Here is a 21,861-nt window from a genome sequence, read left to right as displayed (position 1 = left end):
TTATCTGCTGCTACGATTAACCCAGTTTATGGAGACAGCAATCTGACTTCCCTTGAGATGATTTTATGTCCTTGCCTTTCTCTTTTTCTTCTCCACGACACTGGTGGCATTTTCTCTGCTTAGGGATGTTATGGCTGAGAAGCCCATAGCAATGAGCCCTTGATGGTTTCCCGGCTAAAAGAGTGCATGCTGCCCACATAAGGTCCATCCTGTGTGGAAAAGGGAAGATAGGCAAGGCAGATTGTGCTGTGTGCTGGCCCATAATGGAGATCTCGGCTAGAACCCCCAGGACATGAGAGTGGTCAAACCAATCCAGATAGGTTCAGGAAGTCTGGAAACACAGTTTTTTCTGTCCATTCAGAGCTCAAGAAACAAGCCAACAGTTGGGAGGCCTGCCTGGAGGGGTAGGTCACCCATCAAACAATCTCTAACCCATGAGCCTATGAAGGTTCAGGATCAAGCCCACCTATGAGAGATCCCCAAGGTTATAGTTAGGTGTTAAAGGTATATGTATGTGTGTACACACACACACACACACACACACACACACACACACACACACACATATGTGTGTGTGATATGTAAAACTGTGGGGTTTTTTTCTCTTAGTTTCCCTCTTAACCCAGCTATCACAGAAATAATTGAAACTTATATTTGTTTATAAGGCTTTATGACATAATCTTGAGCATTTTAAGCCTGTTCTTAGCCCTGTATGTTACTCTGGTCCCATCTTTGCCAAACTCCCCAAGTTACTTGCCTTTTAGTTCTTTCTTTGCTCCAGCTGATCTTCTTCATCTCTCCTGCACCTCTGCCTGACTCCCCTACTTCCTCTTCTAGCTCCTCCTCCACCAGCTGGCAGGAAGTCCAGCCCTGTTCTCTCCCCTGCTCAGTGATTGGCTGTAAGCTGCTTTGCTGGCATACACGGGGTCAATTGGAAAGCATAAGGTATTTTTTTTTAATTTGTTATAATTTATTAACTTATTCATATTACACCCTGATTGTCAACCCCTCACTTGTACCCTCCCCTTGCCACCCTCCCTCCCTCCTTCCCTCCCTCCAGCCCCCCCTCCCCCAGCAGACCTCTGACAGAAAGGGCCCTCATCTCCCACCATATGACCAGAACATTATACAACACTGAGACAGGAGAATCTCAGAACAAGGATTGCAACCAATTATGGGGGATATAGAAATCAGCACATTGCTGGGAAGGTGGCTCAGCGGTTATGAACATCGCTTGTTCTTGCAGAGAGCCAGAGCCCGAGTTTGGTTCCCAGTGTCCACGTGGCTCCTCACAAGCGTCTGTAACCTTGGTTTCAGTGGATGCAATCTGTCAGAAACCAAACCAAAACAACAACAACAACAACAACAAAACTTTAGCCGGTCATGGTGGCACAGGCTTTTAATCCCAGCACTCAGGAGGCAGAGGCAGGCGCAGGCAGATGTCTGAGAGTTCAAGACCAGCCTGGTCTACAAAGTGAGTCCAGGACAACCAAACCTACACAGAAAAACTCTGTCTCAAGGGGGGAAAAAAAAAAAGAAAGAAATCAAGAAATCAGCATATTTAAATTACACAATAACCTTATGCTTACAGCTAGGTATGCAGAAAAGTGCTAGAGATCTGGGCCTGGAAGACCTTTAGATAGGAGTCAAGAACACACAGCAACTGACTTCACTGGCGAACGAGAAGCCCAGACATGAAAGCCTATCTCATTAGTGGGAAGCAAGGACTAGGCACTTCCTCCTCCTACCCCTAGGCAACACATCATGCTGCTCCAGGCCCCTTGGGGACATGTCTGTCACCTGGAAAGTGGGAGCAGGGCTCTAAATCCACTGATTTTTCTATCACCACTCAAAATGGATGCTTAAAGGAGAATGTAAGTGGAGTCATAAATCAAGAGAATTGCACTGACAACTCCCTTGAGGAAAATGTCACCCAAGCAAGTGCAGCTTTGGAGCTGATGGCAATGATGCCCTGAGCGGGCTGCTGCACATAGAGTGTGTATACTGACAGATGTCGATGACTGACATTGCACGTGGGATCTTGGTCTGCCTCTTTTTACACTCAAGTTCCATAAGATACCATGGTACTACAATAAGGTTTGTTGGGTTTTTTTTTTTATAACTTTTGTTTTCTTTTTTAAAATTTATTTTTTTTATTTTATGTATATTGGTGTTTTGCCTGCACATATGTCTTTGTGAGGGCACTGGAACTGGAATTACAGACAGTTGTGAGCTGCCATGCGGGTGCTGGGAATTGAATCTGGGTCCTTTGGAAGAACAGCCAGTGCTCTTAACCTCTGAGCCATCTCTCCAGCTCCTCTGTGATAAGGTTTTAAACAAGATTGTCACATTTTGGTCACACAAACACATGGGATATATACTGGTTTTTATCTCCAGTTTACTGATGTTAACATCGAGGCCGAGAGCTCAAGGTTACACTAGGTAAGAGTCTGAGATGAGACGGGAAGCAAGTCTAGGCACTGTGTGGCTGTAGCCTGTGCAACTGGACACGGTGGCATTCTCCCTTTTGTGACACTGGTCAACAGCAGACCTTCGAGCCAATGCTGGTGTTGCCAATTCCAAAAAGCACTCAAGAAAAGTTAGAGCCTGTGGCTGCGCTCCCGTGCCCAAGATGACTAATTTGAAGGTCACAGCGGAGTCACTTGGAAATATTTAAGACAAATTTGAAGGGCAGCTGGGGTTCTGTTGTAAAGGGCCACACTAGAAAAACAAGACTTTTGTCATTGCTATAGTTGGTCTAGTTTCTGCCCTGGGCCTGGTGTGGGTTAGCAGCAGATGCCATGCAATCACATCCTCACCTTTTAAGATGAATGAATAGCTCTTCAGCATCTCTTGTCCCTGAATAGATGTTGGATTTTGGTCTGATTGTCATTGCTTCATGTTAGGACTACTGTTCTCCCTTGCTTTCACTCTAACGCCTTCACCTTGTCTTTGGGGTCCTGCAATTCCATAACAATGTGAATAGTGTCTGCATTCTGAAAGCACATCAGTGGAGAGATTGCATCTTTCCTCAGTCACGGGGCATGTGGGCTCATCTCATCCTTTGTAGCAATGTGCCAACCGTTTTGACTCATCTTCCTTCCAGAGCTCATTAGTAGTCTGTGAAGGACAACTAATGAATTTGACAGCCGTGGTTTACCTTTTCTCTCTCCACTCCCCACCTTGCTGGAGCCATCTGTGCTTTAGCTTCAGAAACCTCCTTGATGTGTTTTCAGCTTTCACAGAGTGCTGGTTAATACTTAGAAATGGGGACTTATAAGTTTGCACGGTTTTTCTTTCTCTTTTGCTCTGTGGATTATAGCCAAGATCATAAAAATCAATTTTTTTTTGGTAGCCAGTTATATTGAAGTTTTATTTTGTGCTAAGTAGATCCTTGTGCTAAGTAGAGAACCCACTTTCTGATATGATTTCTGTCTCCTTTGGAAGAAGTCTGTATGGTGTTGGGGGAGCAGTCAATAGTGACCACTGTTTAAGGATGTGTGGACAAGGAGCTAACAGTTAGATGTCGTACAAGGCCTCCAGATTCCAGCTGCAGGCCGCCTGGAAAATCTGATTAACAAACTGTGAAGAATAGATGTTCTGTGGTTCGTCTGAGAGATTTACACTGGGATGAGGATGAGTGGACGATGGTGATGGTGGTCATGGTGGTGATGATAAGATAAAAGATATGACTGCTATTTATAGACGGGTCCTGTAATAAGCATGTCATGTATTTAGGTTCCTTTGCCATTCATAAGCGTGTCTGGACCTAGGTACAGTTCCTATCCTATTTTCAAAGACAAAGAAATGGAAAGGTGGAAAGGTTGACTAACCTGCCCCAAGTCACACAGCAAGTAAGTGGCAGAGGCAGCCTTTGAGCAAAGCTAGCTTGGCTCCATGCTCTGTTCTTTTTATTTTTAGGTTGGACTTCTGATTGGCTACCCTCCAGGGGAAAGAAAAAGGCTTCACATATAGGGCATAGCTCCCATATATACAACATGTCAACCCTTTAGTGGGTCCTCTGGGCTATATGATGCTCAAATCACCATCTTGAAATGACTGGCAGAATCAGCATGTTTCTCTGGGTAGCTTACTTATATTCAAATTGCATTGTGTAAACAAAACACAACAAAAATACCAAAATAATTAATTCAAGATGTAATGTTAACTTCCACCTATTTCATGAATATTTATTCGTAATCAAGAAAGAGATTCACTGTCACTGGAATATAGGGTTTGATGGATGTGTCCTCCAAGTATATAGGTCCCTGGAACTCTGAATAGATGCTTAGTAACAGTTAAACAGAAACAACAGTTCAGCAACACAAGGCTGATGGCTTGGACTGCTCAGGAAGCTATTCTTTAGAAAAAAAAAACCAGATTTCTCTTCATAATTCAGTGATTTCCTGAGGAATCATCTGCAGTGCCTTCTAGGATTGACTTATATTTGTAAAACATTCAATACAAAGACAGGGTTTTAAACAAAATTTTCAGTGCTCTGCATATATAGTTATTACAATAATCAAAGGGCTTGGAATACACACAAACACTTTAGTAGCCAGGTGCACGTAGGACATGCTTATCATCTTGATACAGGCGAGAAGATTGTAAGAAGATACAGGCAGTACAGTGAAGTGCTGCCTCAAGGGCAATGTGAATAAATTAAAAACAATTCCTGAAACATTGTGGTATTTTTTCATAATGTTGTTTTCTCTTTCTCTGAAGTTATGGACCGATGAACCAAGCAGAAAAACTCGTGCTCAAAACCGGAGACTCGTTTCCTGTGCAGAAGAGAAGGTGGCACCAAGCTGGAGGTGAGCGCAGGGTATGGAACTGTGGAAACCAAAGCTGAAGTCCGAACCCTAACTCATAGTTGTGTGTCGTTTTATGACTCAGTTTCCCCACCTTTAAGATGGGGGTCACGATAATATGTACTTTGTGCAACACTGGGAAGGTGGGGGACAGTGTGTGGAGACTTGTGTTCAGTATAAAAGAAGTAAAAGCACATGGCACATTACATGGCACATGGCAGCAGCAAAATCTGTTGCTTCCATTACGTCATTGCTGTAACGTCCATGCACTGCAAAGCACAGAACATAAAGAAAGCCAAAGCAACGTGACCTGTACGGCAGTTGCAGCTTTAGAAGACCCTCCTGCTCAAGAAGTTTTGGGAGGAACGTCAGTTTCTGGCAATGCTTTGAGACAAAACACTTCAGATTCACATAAGCTTCATGGGTCAATGGGATGACTTGGTAGGTAAAAGACATCTGCTGCCAAGCCAGATGGCCTGAATTCTGTGATCCCTGGGGCACATATGGGGGAAGGAGAGAACCAACTCCCACAAGTTGTCCTGTGACCTCTGTGCACACATGTGTCTACACACACAATAAACTGGCATCAGCAGCAGCAGCAGCAGCAGCATCGTCATCAGCATCATCACACATCCCATACCACTTTACATGCTAATATTTTATTTATAAAGAAAACTCCTTAATTTTATCTACCTTAGAGTTTCCTCTAGACTCATTATACACAATAGCATTGCTAACTTGACAGCATTTGCAAACTTCAATTCATGATAGAAGATTCTTGGGAAACCGATTTTAAGCATTGAGCAAATAGCTCTAGTTCATTATGGATGATAATTTGTTTGTTAATTAAGTGTAAACTTCAGGGCAGGCCTTTAATTGCCTGGATCACATGAAAATACATTTATATTCTAAGAAAGTACATGTATTTTTTTTTATTCGTTCAGAAAAATTAACACATGGGTACTAGAAAGTAATGCTAGCAGATGCTTTGAGGAGATTATCAAATTTTAACAATCAAGTGAAATAAATTAGTTACATAGAAAAAAGCTTGCTCCTACCCACAGGAACATGGATTTTATGAACTGTGTGTGGTAAAAGTTTCTGACGAAGATTCCTAGCTGCTTTCCATGTTGAACCTGGGTTAGCCTTGTGTGTGACTTAGCTGATGAATAGCTTCCCTCCCTGCAAGTCTTAAGAAGTCCTGGCAGCCAATCATTGTTGTAGCTCACAGAAGTCAAAGCTGGTTCTAACTGATGGTCACTTTCCTCCTTGGCAATACGTGCTCAGTGGTGTAATAGTGACATGAACATCGCAGGGGAGTGCCAATCACTTTTTGCTTGGACTTAAGTCCAGTGACACAAGATGAAAGTATCCCTGGCACCGTTACCAGGCCAAGGTCCTATAACTAGACAGGTGACAGACCCTAGGAAGAAATGACTACTCTTATGCTGCTTAGCAGACATAGTAACAGACTGATTGCTGGTGACTTATCATGATACCTATAGATCTATGCTTCTCTCAACCCTTACCTGAGAAACTTATATTTGTATTACACGGTGAGCAGCACAGAGACCCACACTGGCCAAGATGAATAGAATAAGAGACAGCAGAGTGCTCAGTCCTGAAGAGAACATATATACCCCACCCCCACCTTCCAAGGCATATGGACCATTATGGGAGGGTTTAAGAAGCAAGGGTGGTGGATGACTACAAGGGAACATCTTCCGGGCACAGCAGGTAGCAGCACAGATGAGCCCACAGCAGCTATGAGGGCAGAGTGGATCTGCAAAGAGTTATGGGGAAGAATACAATGCTCACTACACACTGCATAAGACCCCAAGGTGGGGGAGGCAGGGCTGGCAGCCTCTGTCCTTATTATGCGTTGGGGACCCCTGAGCCACCATGGATGTTCTGCTGGAGACAAATAAATGGAGGCTGGGAAAAGAGAGCCTGAGAGAGGCCTAGCTTCCTGAGCATGCTGGCAGTGGCAGGTAGAAGACTGACAAAAGACATCCTCCTCCTCCCCCTCCCCTTCCCCCTCCTCCTCCTCCTCCTCCTCCTCCTTGGTTTTTCTCACCAGGGCCACGGCATGTTCTTGAGCCATCACTGGCAACATAGATGGTTCAAGAGTCCTCAGAAAGTCATTGCCACAAGAAAGTCAGATATGCAAAAGGACCATCCAAGTGAACCCAGTCAGTCTATAGACTCTGCATGGGTGAGAAAAGGGTTAGTTTGAGTCCACCAAGTCTTCAGTGGTTTGCCACACACTGTAGATTCCTAAAACAAGGATGCTCCAGTTGGGTTCCCTTCATTCTGTTTCCCAAATACAATCTGAGCGCACTTAACAATTTGTTCTCAAGCTCCTTCTGAAATCTGTGTGCTGTCTGAATCTTTAATTTCTTAAAAGAACAGAAACCAATTCATCGAAATACAGCAGAAAAAAATATCTTCCGTAGCCAGTCACAGCTTGTGTCATACAGTCCTTTTTTACAGAAATCTGTCGAGTTATTCTAAAAGTAGATCATGTTTTTTTTTTTTGTCTTTGATTTTTAAATCCTAAAGTCAACAAACAGATAAACAAACCAAGCCATGTATGTAACAGGCAAAGTCTTTTCTGTGTCACCACCCTAGATCTTTCTCCGGGTCCGCGTCTTAAGTAATTTCCCCCTAGTTTTATTTTAAAGCAAGCAGAAGGAGAGAGGACAGCACACGTCACAGGTGAGAAGCCGGAGGAGTGGAGTGTGAGCAGAGAATGAGCATTCACACCCAATGAGAGAGAAGATACATGGAGAGGTGTGGGGTGCTTGCTCGCCTGGGTTTTGTTACTGCTATGAGTACTGAACACTGATGAAGAGGAAGGAAAGCAAGATAAGTGATCAGAGAAGTGTCCAGAGAGTAAATGCATGACACGAAGCCCAGGCATTTTTATCAGGTAGACAGGTGCCTATTGGACTGTGGCTCTGAAAGCCTTAAGATTTCTTTGTTTACACAATAAAAGTCATCACCAGATCATGCAAACGGTGGGCATCTTAGGGTTTCTTTTGCTTTGACAAAACACCATGACCAAAAAGCAAGTTGGGGAGGAAAGGGTTTATTTGGCTTACACTTCCATATGACTGCTCATCATCAAAGGAAGTCTGGATAGGAACTCAAATAGGGCAGGAACCTGGAGGCAAGGGCTAATGCAGAGGCCATGGAGGGGTAATATTTATTGGCTTGGTCCCCCGGCTTGCTCCCCATGGTTTGCTCAGCCTGCTTTCCTATAAAACCCAGGACTACCAGCCCAGGGATGGATGGAACAACCCACATTGGCCTAGGCCCTGCCTCAACAATCACTAATTAAGAAAATGCCCTATAGTGGGATCTTATGGAGGCATTTTCTCAATTGAGTCTCCATCTTCCAGATAACTCTAGGTTGTCAAGTTGACATAAGACTAGGCAGCACAGTGGAATATGAGATACTTCATTAGATTCAGTGTGGAGACAGGACAGTAAAAAGCTGATAGGGTCTTACATGACTGATAATCTAGTAAGAACATTTAGAAACATATTCAACTCAGTTAACAGAACACCAGGACTCAGTGTCTCCACCAAATCAAGACTGGGGTTGGAAGATGAGCCATTCATGAAACCAGAGGGATTGTGTCCTCCCTGCGAACCAGCCTGAGTGAACGTGCAGTGGTATGCATTTTCTATCAGGCACTAAAGATACTCTCCTTGCTGGCATGCCAGGAAGAACTCCCGACAGAGCAAAGAGAGATGAGGCCATGGGATGTTCAGGATGCCTTAGCTTTTAGACTGGCTGAGAGTCTGCCTGGTAAGCTGTAAGTTATGACCTTTTCAGATTTTTTTAAAATTTTTATATTATGTGTGGATGTGTTGTGGGGATGTGTGCATGTGAGTTCCGGCACGCACAGAGGCTGGAGGTATCAGATAACCCTGGAGCTAGAGTCAGAGACAGTTTTGCACAGTCCACAATGGGTGGAAACAAAAATCCTCTACAAGACCAGCAAGCCCTCAGCTGAACCATTCCTACAGCACCGCGATTTTAAAAGCTGGTTCCAAACTGGCTTTCCTCCAACTACTTAGGGGCCCAAGTTACAAAGCAGAGCCCAGTGATGGGTAAGGAGCCCCAGTGTCCACACAGTGTCTAGAAAACAGATGACATTTAGGGATTGCCCAATGAATACAGCTATCATAAAACATTTGGAGAGATGGCCTTACACCATGTCCTTGGGTTAGATGCTCCTGCGTGCACTGAGCTCTGTTGATTATCAGCAGCCTTGAGCTGGCCGCAGGGCAAAGAGACCACAGGGGTCTGAGAAAGGAAAGGAAAGAGATGCTCTTCCATGGGAACCGAAGGGGCTAGCTGGTTCACAGCACAGAGGACATACTTGGGGACTGAAGGGACAAGTGTTGACAAGAGTGGAGAACAGAGGAGAATGAAATTGATTAGTGTGTATGTATGAGCAGCTGTGGCTATTAAAACAAGCTGTGGGAAATAAAAACAAGAGCATTTATTTCATCTCATTTGTATTGAAACGACTTCATTCAGACTCACGACAGCAAGGACACCTTAGGTCACACAAGGTGTACAGGCTCAGACACTGGAAAGAAAGTGCAAGGGGGAAGGGAAAATGTGAGAGCAGTTTCAAAGGTGACCTTTCCTGCCAGCAAGTGCCACGAGTCTGGGAGACCTCTCTTTGGGGGTGGGCGGGGCCAGGGGCTGCTTTCACTGTGAGAATGGCTACTCTGTTAACACAGGCTTCTGATTTACCGCTTCACCCTAAAAAAACTCATCAGTGCACCCCTATGAAAATCTAGGCCAGTTAGCTTAAAGTAAAGCCAGCAACAGTCCCCGATGATGTGCGTCTAAGAGGTTATCTTTGTGTAAAGATGCCTGTCAAGTTTCCTTGGCCACATTCTTCCTCTTTGCCTCATTTTCCTTTTTGCGTTTCCCCTGTGCCCATCTGGAATCCCTGAGCTGTGCATCTTGGCCCCTAGTGACAAGCTGCTGTAAGTGCCGTCCAGGCCAGGACACAGGTTGTGCACCTGTAGTGTACACCTGGGTGGCGGCTCAGCATGTCCTAGTCCTCAGAGAGACCGTTCTTCTTCCTGCTATTTTTGTTTCTACACACACCCCCTCTCCTACACACACCCCCTCTCCTACACACACCCCCTCTCCTACACACACCCCCTCTCCTACACACACCCCCTCTCCTACACACACCCCCTCTCCTACACACACCCCCTCTCCTTCCCCGACTCTCTCCCTCCCTCTCCTCTCCCCTCCCTCTCCCCCCATCCTCTTGTTTTATTTATTTATTTTTGTTTCCAATACTGCGTAAAGCTGACGGCGGTAGCAGGGACTCTAGCACTGAACAGTATCCCCATCCTCATCCATTTTAATGTAGTTTTCCAACAGCTTTGTTTTCCCAGTGTGGTTGTAATAGGTCTCACCCTGAAAAACATAACTTCATCACCAGGCCCCTTGGGTTTTTGAAGTGGTTTATTTACAATTACAACGTAGATGGCCCACAGTCTTTTTCTTGATTCTTATGCTCACCTGTTTATCTATGGCTGCCTCAAAAAAAAAAAAAAAAAAAAAAAAAAAAAAAAAACGGATTAGCTGAAAGGCTAAGGTAGATTTGGGATCTATCCTAATCCGTTCATTTGTGCTTTTGAATACATGTGGCTCCATTTTGTGCTATGATGCCTTTTCCTCTGGCTCTGTATCCTTCTGGCTGAGAGTGAAGGACAGATATCACAGTTTAAAATGCTGTTTCTGAAAATTCATTTCTAATAGGCATTAAGTGGGCCAAAAAGATGGCATTGTGAGAGATGCCTAATGAGTAATATGCATAGTGTTTATGTAGCCAGCGATGGGCAGCAGCCAACCCGCATCAGTCAACGCTGAGCACATTGGTGAATTATGTTGATGTATTATTTGGAAAGAGATTTCCTGAATTTTAATGATCATTTTAAAGACCGCGTGCAATGAAAGTTTAATTATAATGATGACTCCGGTGTCTCACCAGTAGGCAAGAAAGGCTCTTTATCCAAACCATAAAGAGGGCATGTAGACAGTTGAGGAAACACAGAAAGGCAGGTTAGTTAGTTAGGCATGGTCAGCGTTCCGGTTAGAAGCTTAGCTCCAGACCACACTGTTTATGGGGGTATGAGGAGGTTCCAGCTTTTGTAAACCTTCTTTTCCTCACCTATAGGAAGAGAACATGTGTGCTACACAGGCTCCATGAATGAATTCATGAAGAATACTGAGCCAGTGGGGTCACTTGTAATAAATGATGGAGTGGCACTTGATATTCCTTTGGGGACAGGGGGCTGTCTTTTAACTTCATTGCCTTCCCATGTTTGATAAATTGCTTTTGACCGTGACTTTTAATTGGGATACACAGCCACTGTGCTGCCTTAGAACCTTCTAGAAAAATATCAGATGCTTCTTCTCTGGCCTTACCCATGTGATTTGAATGATCATGTGGCTAAGGTTTCGCTGATCAGTGCCCAGGCCCAGAATTGGAGTCAGGAGTTATAGCTACAAAGGGGTGGGATGAACAAATGTGTCCTGGCGGTAATGGTAGCTGGGACAGCCAGTGCATGCCAGGGAGGCTTCCAGAATTGTCTCTGGCAAAAATCACAGTGAGCGTGGGAATCTGGGGGCAGTGTGAGCAGCAGGTCATCCCTTGACTGGATTTATAGCGTGACGTGGTGTTGCTGTCTGCTGCCTCTCCCCACTTGCTCCTGTCTGTCCCAAAAGTCCACTTCCCCATTCTTTCCAGTGAGTCTGTGAGCTAACTGGTGTCAATTAACTCTTTCTACTGGGGTGGCTATGAAATCAATTGTTAAGCTATGTATTTTTAGTGAGTAAGTCTAGAAAAAAGGCTCTGAGTAGACTGTTGTTATATGTGAGTTTATAAACACCACAAAGATTACAAGCACACTTGATGTATTCACTTCATATCATTGGTACCTAGAAAAAATATCTATTGTTAGGAAAAAAGTGAATTATGGGTATAGACAGAGCAATGACAAATTCTGTCCCCCAAAAGGGTTATAAAGAACACACTAATTGATCAGAAACTGATACTCATGCTGCAGAAGACACAGAAGGGGCAAACCTGAGAATTTTCTAGGGACAAAGATCACACAGAATGGAAATGTTAGGACTCATTAATATCGGTAGTGTGAAATTAGGAAAATGGAGATGGCTTTCCCTTATGACAACTGGCCACTGGCAGGATAGAACATTTTGAAAATCTTGGCACTGGGGGTGCCTTAACTATTCATGAGACAAACATCCCTAGAGCTAAAGATCACAGTAATAAAACTTGCAAACCTAGTGGACAAGTTTAGAAGTAAATTAAGGTGGCAGGTGCAGTGGCACAAAACTGTGATCCGAGCACTCTTGGAGGAAGAGGTACCCGGCTCTCTGAATTTGAGGCCAGCCTGGTCTACAAATCAAATCCAGGACATCCAGGGCTACACAGAGAACTCCTGTCTCAAAAAACTGAAAACCAAAACCAAAGAAGAAGAAGAGGAGGAGGAGGAGGAGGAGGAGGAGAAAGCAAACAAGAAAAGAAAGAAAGAAAGAAAGAAAGAAAGAAAGAAAAAGAAAGAAAGAAATTAAGCACAGCTGAGCAGAAGTTGGATTAGCAGCGCTTGCAAATATACACTGAATGGCCAAAAAATTGTGGACTAGAATGCAAGGGTCTAGGACACATGAGGAGCTTTAACATATTTTTAACTGGAAGAAAATAATGTAGAAAAGTAGCAAAGGAAATGAATTCAAATTGCCCAGAACTCATGAAAGACATTCACAAGAAGTTTAATAAGGTTTTTTAAATCTAAGTGTATGTATGTGTATGTGTGAATGCATGACACATGCACGTGAAAAGCGGAAGTGGATCTTGAATCCCCTGGAGCTGCAGTTACAGGCGGCTGCGAGCTGTGCAAGAGGACGGCTAGGAACTGGACTTGGGTCTTCTGCAAGAACAGGAAGAATGATTAGCCTAGGTCATCTATCTCCTTATCCCCTGACACGAAACTTTAAAAAAAAAAAAAAAAAAGAGAGATAAATCCAAATCTACACAGCCAATGAGAGACGGAGAGAAGGAAATAGGGAAAGGGAGGAAGAGAAAGAGAGAAAAGTGGTTTCTTCAGAAGGAACAATAGTTAAGCACCGTGGAAGGTTGGACGGTTCAGTGGCTGCTCTGTCACAAAGAGAAGAGAGGTAACAAATTTAGATCAACGGCGGCGGGCAGCATCCTTGACAGCGGCCCCTTGGGACCGCATGTCTAATGAAGCCTTAGCCTCCTTAATTTGCTTAAGTATATTTTTGCATAATGACGAAATTAGAGAACTAGGCCATTCTCGGGATGCATTCAGGTTGTTTAGCACATATTGCTATAATTGCCAGCTTAGAACTTCTTATGTCATTTTTTTCAATTGTTTGCGAATTCCACACGTTTAATATAATGTATTTTTGACAAAGTCTATGCCTGATTCCCTCCCATCTAGCTCCTCCTCTCTGCTCCCCACCATACTTTCCTCTTGATTTCCTATGTCCTTTATTTAAAAAAAAAAAAAAAAGGAGAAAAGACACTGGCCCCGCTTAGTACTTCCGGTTCTTATGGATGTGGAAGCAACAACCAGAGCATGAGTGACCCCTCAGGAGCAGCACCCCAGAAGATAATTTGCTCTCCTCCAAAAAGCCATTGATTGCCAATGGTTCCTCGGCTTGGAGTGTAAATTTTGTGAGCTTCTCCCTCATGCGTGCTTGATCTTGACTAAGTCTTGCATTTATGGTCACAGCTGCTGGGGGGCGGGGTGGGGTTCATGTGTCCAGTGGCCAAGAAAACACTGTTGCTCTGCAGGTGTCCACCACCTCTGCTTCTCACCACCTTTCCGCCCCCTTTCATGATGACCTCCTTGTCTTGCAGGGAAGGCAGGATGGCCCATGTGTCCTATGTAGAGCTGACAAGCTCACTGTCTCCTCTTCTTTACACAGTTGAGCAGTTACTCTTTGTATTCATTTCTGCCACCTGCAGAATGTTTCTCTGATGAAGGTTGGGAGATGAGGTGCATCTGTTGGTATAAAGAAAGACCTGAGGAGGGAATTTGTTATTGTGACCATCACGCAGAATAATCTCCTGGATTCTCCTCCAGGGACTGGGACCTGGCCAACATGGGGTTCATCCAGGATGATGACATCAGGAATTATCTCTCTGTGTAGAGCAGAAAGCAGTTTGTTACTCCCCAAAATATCCACGCCACTACAGCACCAGTCAGCATTATCTTTTCAGTACAGCCATTGTTCCAGCTCACAGGGTTAGCAACTGGGTAAAACTTCCTTTCTTTCTTCTGTGGTAGCACACAACGATGCTTCCAGCAGTATCGAAGTTAGCCAGCGTGAATGAAGCTTCCAGGTCAGGACGAATATGATTTCTCCATGTCATATGACTCAAGCATGTGGTATCGTCTGCTGTAGGGCTTCTACTGTCAAGTTCAGGAGGTCAACCAAGAGTAATGACAACAGTTGGTAATGTTTAGAGGGCCTCTATGGTAGTCTACGGGAGAACAGTTTGAAAAGAGGTAACATATCGGGAAAAGAGCCTTTTATTCTATAGGCATGTTGTCTGGGGGAGAATTGTCATCCCATTATGGGGTAAATCAATTATAGGGTAATATATATATATATAATACCATTATGATATGTAATACAGAATATTAGGAACTATGTTATACATAATATTTATGTTCATATTTTATATATGTTTATATTTCAATGGTCTTTAGTACTAGCTGGCCTTGCACATACAACTTCCTTTACCCAGAATTTGCATCCTTTACCACATATTCCTTCCTCTTCCATTATTAAAAATATTCTACAGAAAAGAAGTTAAAATAAAATGAAAGCTATTTCAAGACAAGTAGAAACATAGATATTGGCAAAAACAAGATGTTCTGATTACTTTTTGACAGCTTGATATGAACTTACACATTTATGGGTCGCTACCATCAGACTGGCCCGGAAGCATGTTTTGATCACTGATAGATGTGGTGGGCCCAGCCCACTGTGGGTCACCTCATCCCGAAACAGATGGTCCTGAGTTGTTTAAGGAAGTGAGCTGGACAAGACAGGAGGTAGCTTTGGTCCCTCAGTGACAGGCTGTTACTTAGACATGTGAGACAAATTAAACCCATTTTCCTCTGAGTCACTTTTGGTCAATGTTTTACCGCAGCAACAGGAACCAAATTAGAGCAGAAATTGCTTCCAGATAATGAAGTATTGCTGTGATGGACCCATCCCTGTTATTTCAGTTTGCTTGTTTGTTTGTTTGTTTGTTTGTTGTTTAGAGGATTGTGGAAGATTTGGAGCTCTGAAATGGAAAAGCCACTGAGTTCTGGAAGCTTAGCAAGGTATCCCATGGGAGCTTGAAAGAAAAGAAAGCTGAGAGAAGTGCAGACCATGGTGGACCTTCAGAGGGAAGCAAACACCATTCAGGGGCATGCATATGATATGTGTGAATTAGGAATCTATGGTTTCTGAACACCCTAAGCTGAAGGAATTAGCTATAGTTACCAAGAGGCCAGCATCACCGAAGCAAAACGTTGACCAGTTAGTGAGGGTTGGGAAGTCAGATCTTACTAGCAAGGGTGGAATGTCATGGAGACAAAGTCCTCTGGGAAGTATTTCCTCAGGGTCATGGTCTTGAGTGTGCCAAGACCACAACTCAAATGAACTCAGCAATGTGTAAAGGTCTCCTTGTGTAGTGTTGGTGTTTGGCAACGTGGATTGGAGGAGTTGTAGAGAGAAGCTGAGACACAGAACCATGTGACAGGATCAGCGTCCCCGGAGAAGCCAGGAGAGGTCACTGGTGAAGGAGGAGCAGCCTCCGTTGCAGCAGAGATCCCAGCATAGAAGAGATGCCAGGACTATGGAATGACCAGCAAGGACAGCAGCCGGTGTGGCGTGGAGCTGCCCTGAGCCAAGGAGACAAGCTAATGTGTTGCAGAATGGTCAAGGACAAAGGGCAAATGTGTAAGTGGAGAATACCACGGGAGGAAAAGCAAATATTGCAACAAAGTGTACAGTAATTAAAAAGATAATGAGAAGGTTATGAGTAGTACGCCAGAAAGTACAACTTACCAAAGCTGACACAAGAATAAACCGGAGTATAATTATTACTGTCTTAGCCCACTTGTGCTAAAATAGCACGGACTTGTTCATTTATAAACGGTAAAAAATTTTATTCCAGCAGTTCTAGGGGCTGGAGAGGCCAAGTTTAAGATACAGGTACGTGACGCATGGTGTGTGTGTGTGTGTGTGTGTGTGTGTGTGTGTGTGTGTGTGTGTGTGTTGGTGGGGGGTTGCTCTTAAAATATGACCTGTTGTAGTTTTCTCCAGAGGAAAGACCCCTCTGTTCTCACATGAAGGAAGGGCAGAAACGCAAGCCCGTTCTCTATAGCTGTAAAGTAACTCAAGGAAGAGAGGCTCTATATGGCTCATAGATCCTCAGGGAGAAGAGTCCATGATGGAAGGCCAGAGGCATGGTGACAAGTGGCAGTCATGGCGGCGAGAGCAGAGGGCTGAAAGCACACCACTGTTTCACAAGCATGAAACAGAGAGAGCAAACTGGAGGTGGCATGGGGCTTTTAAAGTCAGACCCAGCCTCTAGTGACAAGAAGTCCTCCAGGAAGGTCACACCACCTCAATCTCCCCCAAACAGTGACACCAGCTGGGGACCTGGTGTTCACATGCCAGCTCAAAGGCCATTCTTATTCAAGCCATCACGCCAGCTCTTATACAATAGCCCTGAGTACCACACGGAGTCTAATTGCCTTTTTTTTTTTTTTTGCAGTCCCGTCTCTTAATACTATCAGATTAGTGATTAAGTTTCAGCGCAGAAATGACAGGGAACAAATTCATCTCACAGCTTTATTCCGTGAGGCCAGCCATTCTGAAATGCCCACTGTTAATGTAAAATAAAGACTCTGCTTTAAAGGAAACCAGAGGAGAGTTTCTCGTGAGCTGAATATGAGGGATGATGTCCTGGGAACATGGGCTCAACTTGTCCTGAATAACACATTCTACCACAGAAGACACAGCATGAACTGTTACAGCAGCAGAAAGAAAAAAGGTCATAAATCCACACATTTACTGGTTGTATTGCTGAGGGCAGTGGGTAGGCAAGACTCCATACAGCTCAGGGTAGAAAGTGTATAGGGTTAAGATGTTATCTTAAAGGCTCTTACCTTTACAGTTGGTGGAGGCTAGACGTCTGCTAAACTTTGTGGTGCACTTCAAGAAGATGATCTATTAGCATGTCCAGGAAATGCTAGGTACAACATTTAAGGCAACTGGCTATTAAAGGCCCTAAAAATGGCCCAAGATAATTTGATCCCAAGATCTAACAACATTCTGTCTCTTCAATATCATGATTTTTGACTCACCGAGGTCAAGCAGTCTACAGGTTCTTCTTTTTACCTTTCCCCCCCCCCAATTTCATACATGCATGACATGAGTTGTAATTATCTTCACCTCCCATCACTATTACTTGCTTATGCCTCACACTCCTGCCAACCCCTCTTCTTCCCTGTTTTCCCTCCCACTTCCATGTCTTTCTTGTTGTCTACATGACCTTTAGCACAGGTAAGGCTTCTTCAAAGACCTTTGTGTTCACAACACAGTGAGAACTACTGCTCTGCCCAGATTCTCTGATTCCAAACAGTACATAAATAAGGAATAAGCAGCAGTGCTTTCCTGTACATCATCTGCAGAAATCTTTTTTTCAAAAAACCCAAAATGTCATTCTCTTTAAATATTATAAAGCCGTTACTGGGTCAAGACCCAAAAAGGTAACAGATCCAGGCACTGGGCATCAGCTCTAAATGTCATCTTTCCAAAATACTATATAAGACATAATTCCCTAACAGCCTGAAAACAATTGAGTTTCTCAGAATATGTAGAAAAAGAGAAGGAGGGGACAAAGAGAGACAGACTCCCCCTGGTATTTTGTTTATTTATCTAATATGTATATGTATGTGTGTCTGAGTGTATGTATGTGTACCACACACATGCAGTGCCCATGGAGGTCAGAAGAAGGTATGGAATCCTCTGAAACTATGGGTACTTATGAGCTATCCTATGAGTCTTGGGGGGCTGAACTCAAGACTTCTGCAAGAGCAGTAAGAACGCATGATGAAAATGGGAAAGATAGAACCCCAGTGTCTTAGGAACGGAACAAGTCAGGAGGCCTGGGCGAGGCAGGCTACACCTTCATCTCCTAGGCTGACCCACCCTGTACCTCCATCTGAACCTAAGGCAGCTTCTACTCTTACTGTCGCAAAAAAGCGCTTCTCTTGTTCCAGATGGCATCCATACACCTTGCTTGCCACAGCACTCCTCAGGAAAAGAAAGGGAAATAAACATTTGCTTCCCACCAGACTCAGAAGGCCCCAAACAACACTGGCCATAGTTACTGAAAAGAACCAGAGGGATTTAAAGAGAGTAATGAATGCTGAGGCTTTGTCATGTTGTAGTTTCCAGATTTTACATAACTTGTGATACTGCATCTTTAAAGGCAGGGTTTTTTCCCCCCCACATATTCTGCTTTTTCTAATTGATTTATACATAGCTCCTCATAGAATAAGGCCATTAAAATATCATTTATAATATCGGTTGTAATGACCTTTTCTCAGTCTAGCACACAATTTCCCTCTCTATACGTGATGGTATCTTGCTCTGTTTCTTTACTATCTTTCAGTGTTAAGTCTCCATGTTTCAAGGACTGAGATCAAACTTTAAGAAACAATTTATGTTTGTGTCTGTGTGAATGCCACAGGAATGTTGGTCCCCAAAAGGGCAGAAGAGGGTTCAGATTCTCCAAGTCTGAAATCGTAATCAGTTGTAAGCTGCCCAGTCTCAACTAGGAAAATAATTGGTGTCCAGGGCTCCTTCTACAAACAGGGTTTCTAAGACAGACCCTAAAGACCCTTGCCTCCTGGAATTCTTGCTCATAGGATATCCCCTCTCCCTGAGTTTAAGGGAAACAGGGCTAGTGATGATATCTTACAACACAGAGAATATAAAATTTCTAAGTTGGGTTAACAGAGTGTGGCCTGCCTTGTTCGTTCTTGTTCCGTCTCTCAGAGCCTTTGTCCTTGGGGGGGAACAAACTGGAATCTGTGCTCCTGGGCCCATGAAGACTGTCATGGGGGAACAGTGAGAGCACAGCATCAGCAGGCGACTAAGAGCTTACACCAATAGGTCGGGCACAGGGCTGGTTCCTACCCTGAACCATGTGAGTGAGCATGGGAGCTGGCACTCAGACCAGCCACGCCTTCAGGTCAGCCCAGAGCACTGACAGCCTCCTCCCTCAGATCCCTGGAAAGATGGGAAGCTGCAGACACCTGCAAAGTCTCACTCTGATTCCTGACCTACAGAAACTTCCAGACAATGGACATTTGTAGTTTAGGCCTCTAGAGTAGGAGGTGATTTTGTTATACAGTTAAGATGCCTAGTACACAGACAGACTATAGTACAGACACACAGTACATAGAATATAGAATATAGTACATAGAAATGCATTGATGTATTTTCCCATGTATTCTGGTAAGGAAAGGTGAGTGGTCTCTGGAATTCATGTTATTTACCTCCGTCATGTGCCATGCTTTAAAGGAAATGGAAAAGGAACGGGAAATATTGCAAGCAAAAAGACCAATAGCAATGAAGAGCGTCTTATTCTCTATAATGCTTTAAGAGAGAAAGCATCAATCACTAAACACTGACACCATCTTGCTATGGTTTCTGTTTTTAAAAAAATTTAAGATCTACCATCAATCTAGATCTGTCAATCAATCATCTATCTGTCTATTTAATCTATTTTAATTTTTTAATTAGTTTAATAAAAATTATTTATTTTAATTATTTTTAGTGAGTAGGTGAATTGCCTAAATGTATGTCTGTATATCGCGTTTTCACCTTGTGCCTTTGGAAAGCAGATGAGGGGATTAGAGCCTCTGAAACTGGAGTCACAGGTGGTGCTTGTGAGCTGCTGTGATTGCTCACAGTTGAAAGTTGTGGTTGCTGGGAAAAGAACGCAGGCCAAGGGGCCAGTGTTTTCAGCCACTGAGCCACATCTCCAGCCAAGCTGGGGTTTCAAGATGGAAAAACAAAACAAAATGAAACAAAACAAACAAACAAAAGAATGATTCTTTGTCACATGAACCAAAGCAACCATTTTATTACCCATGATTGCAGTCTTTTTCTATTTTCTTATATATACAATCTCAGCTGATGTATTTGTTCCTGTAGAATACATAACACACTATGTAAGATGAACAGCAATGAAAGGCCTGAGCCGTGTTGCAGAGACCTGATGATTAATTTAACTTAGCACGTAGTTCAGTGACCCACCCACGTTCATAGCCTCGCAGTCTCAGGAGTTCCAAATTCCTGTTACAGCAAAAGAGCACATGACAGCATTTAAATATATATACTTTTATTTCCTTTGAGACTTTCACACACATGTACAATTTATTTTGATCATATGCACTCCCTACTCACCCCAACTATTCCCAGATCTCACCTCACTGTGTCTCCAAGCACCTTCATGTCCTTTTTTTTTTTTTTCCATAGCATACTGATTCCATTTAGTGCGGCACATATATGCATGGGTAGAGGGCTATCTACTAAAGCATGACAACCTACCAGGGATCCTGTAAAACAGTGACTCTCCCTCCCCCCCACACCCATAACTGCCAAAAGCTCCTCAGCTAAGGGTGGGACCCTGAGAGTCCCCTTTCCCATGCATGCTGGAATTTAGAGTGGCTTCCTTCTGTGTAGGTCTTGTGTAGGTTTCCACAGCTGCTGTGAGAGTCTATGACTAAAATGGCCCTGCCATGCCCAGCGAGGACACTGTTTTGTAGCTGCCTTCCCTAACCTCTGGAAACTGCAATCCCTCTAACTCTTCTCCCACAGTGTTCCCTGAGCCAAGTGAGTTCAAGAGAGACCGTGTACTTGCAGAAGGAACAGCAGTGGGTTAGTCTAAGGTCTACCGTGGTTGTGAGAGGGACTTGGGCCTGATGGATCCCCAACCACGGTGATTACAGAGTGTTTCACTTAGGGTTACTTTTGCTGTGATGAAACACCATGACCAAAAGCAAGTGGGAGAGGAAATGATTTGGTTTGTTTATGATTCTACATCATGGGTCACCATCAAAGGAAGTCATTCAAGAAGTCAAATAAGACAGGGGCCGGCACAGAGGCTTTGGAAAGGTGCTGCTCATGGGCTTGCTCCTTGTGGCTTACCTGGCCTTTTTTCTTACAGAACCCAGGCCAACCAGCCAAGGGATGTCCCCATCTGCACTAGGCTGGGCTCTTCCCCATGGATTGATAATTAAGAAAATGCTCTCTAGGCTTGCTTGCTTACAACCCTGTCTTACAGATGCGTTTTCTCAATTGAATTTCTCTCCTCTCATATAACTACAGCTTCTGTCACATTGACATAAAACTAACCTAGACAGGGCGCTGGACCCCAAAAATGGAGAACAGGGTCCTGAGGCAGCCTTGGGAGAGTGCCAGAGGTTACTCCCTGAAACACAGAGTGTCTGGCCCTATGATAGGGAAGACTACCTCAAATACTTCTGAGATGCCTTCAAGCAAAATTTCCAGTTGTACTGATGATGAGTAACATGCATACGAATTTCCCTCCGCACCCACTGTTCTCCCCCTCCTTTGTTCCCTTCCTGTCCTCTGCTTCCCCATTTCTCTTTGATTATAGATAGGGTCTCAATCTGTAGTCCATTTGACCTCAAATCCATGCTTTCCCTCCCTCAGCCTCCCAAGTACTTGGATCACAGATGAGTGGTACCCTGCCCATCTCTTCACTCCAGTCTCTCCATCAGGCAGCCACTCGGCCACGCACTTGCATGCCCTCCCCACTCCTCCGTAGTCAAGCGAATGCCTTAATAACTCTTTCCTGTGTTTGTTTCCCAGTCTCTCTGTAATCCAGCTAAAAGCTGCCAAGGC

This window comes from Acomys minous (genome assembly GCF_964271855.1).
Source record: "Acomys minous genome assembly, chromosome: 15".
In the NCBI taxonomy this organism is placed as follows: Eukaryota; Metazoa; Chordata; class Mammalia; order Rodentia; family Muridae; genus Acomys; species Acomys minous.
This window is presented reverse-complemented; position numbering follows the sequence as displayed.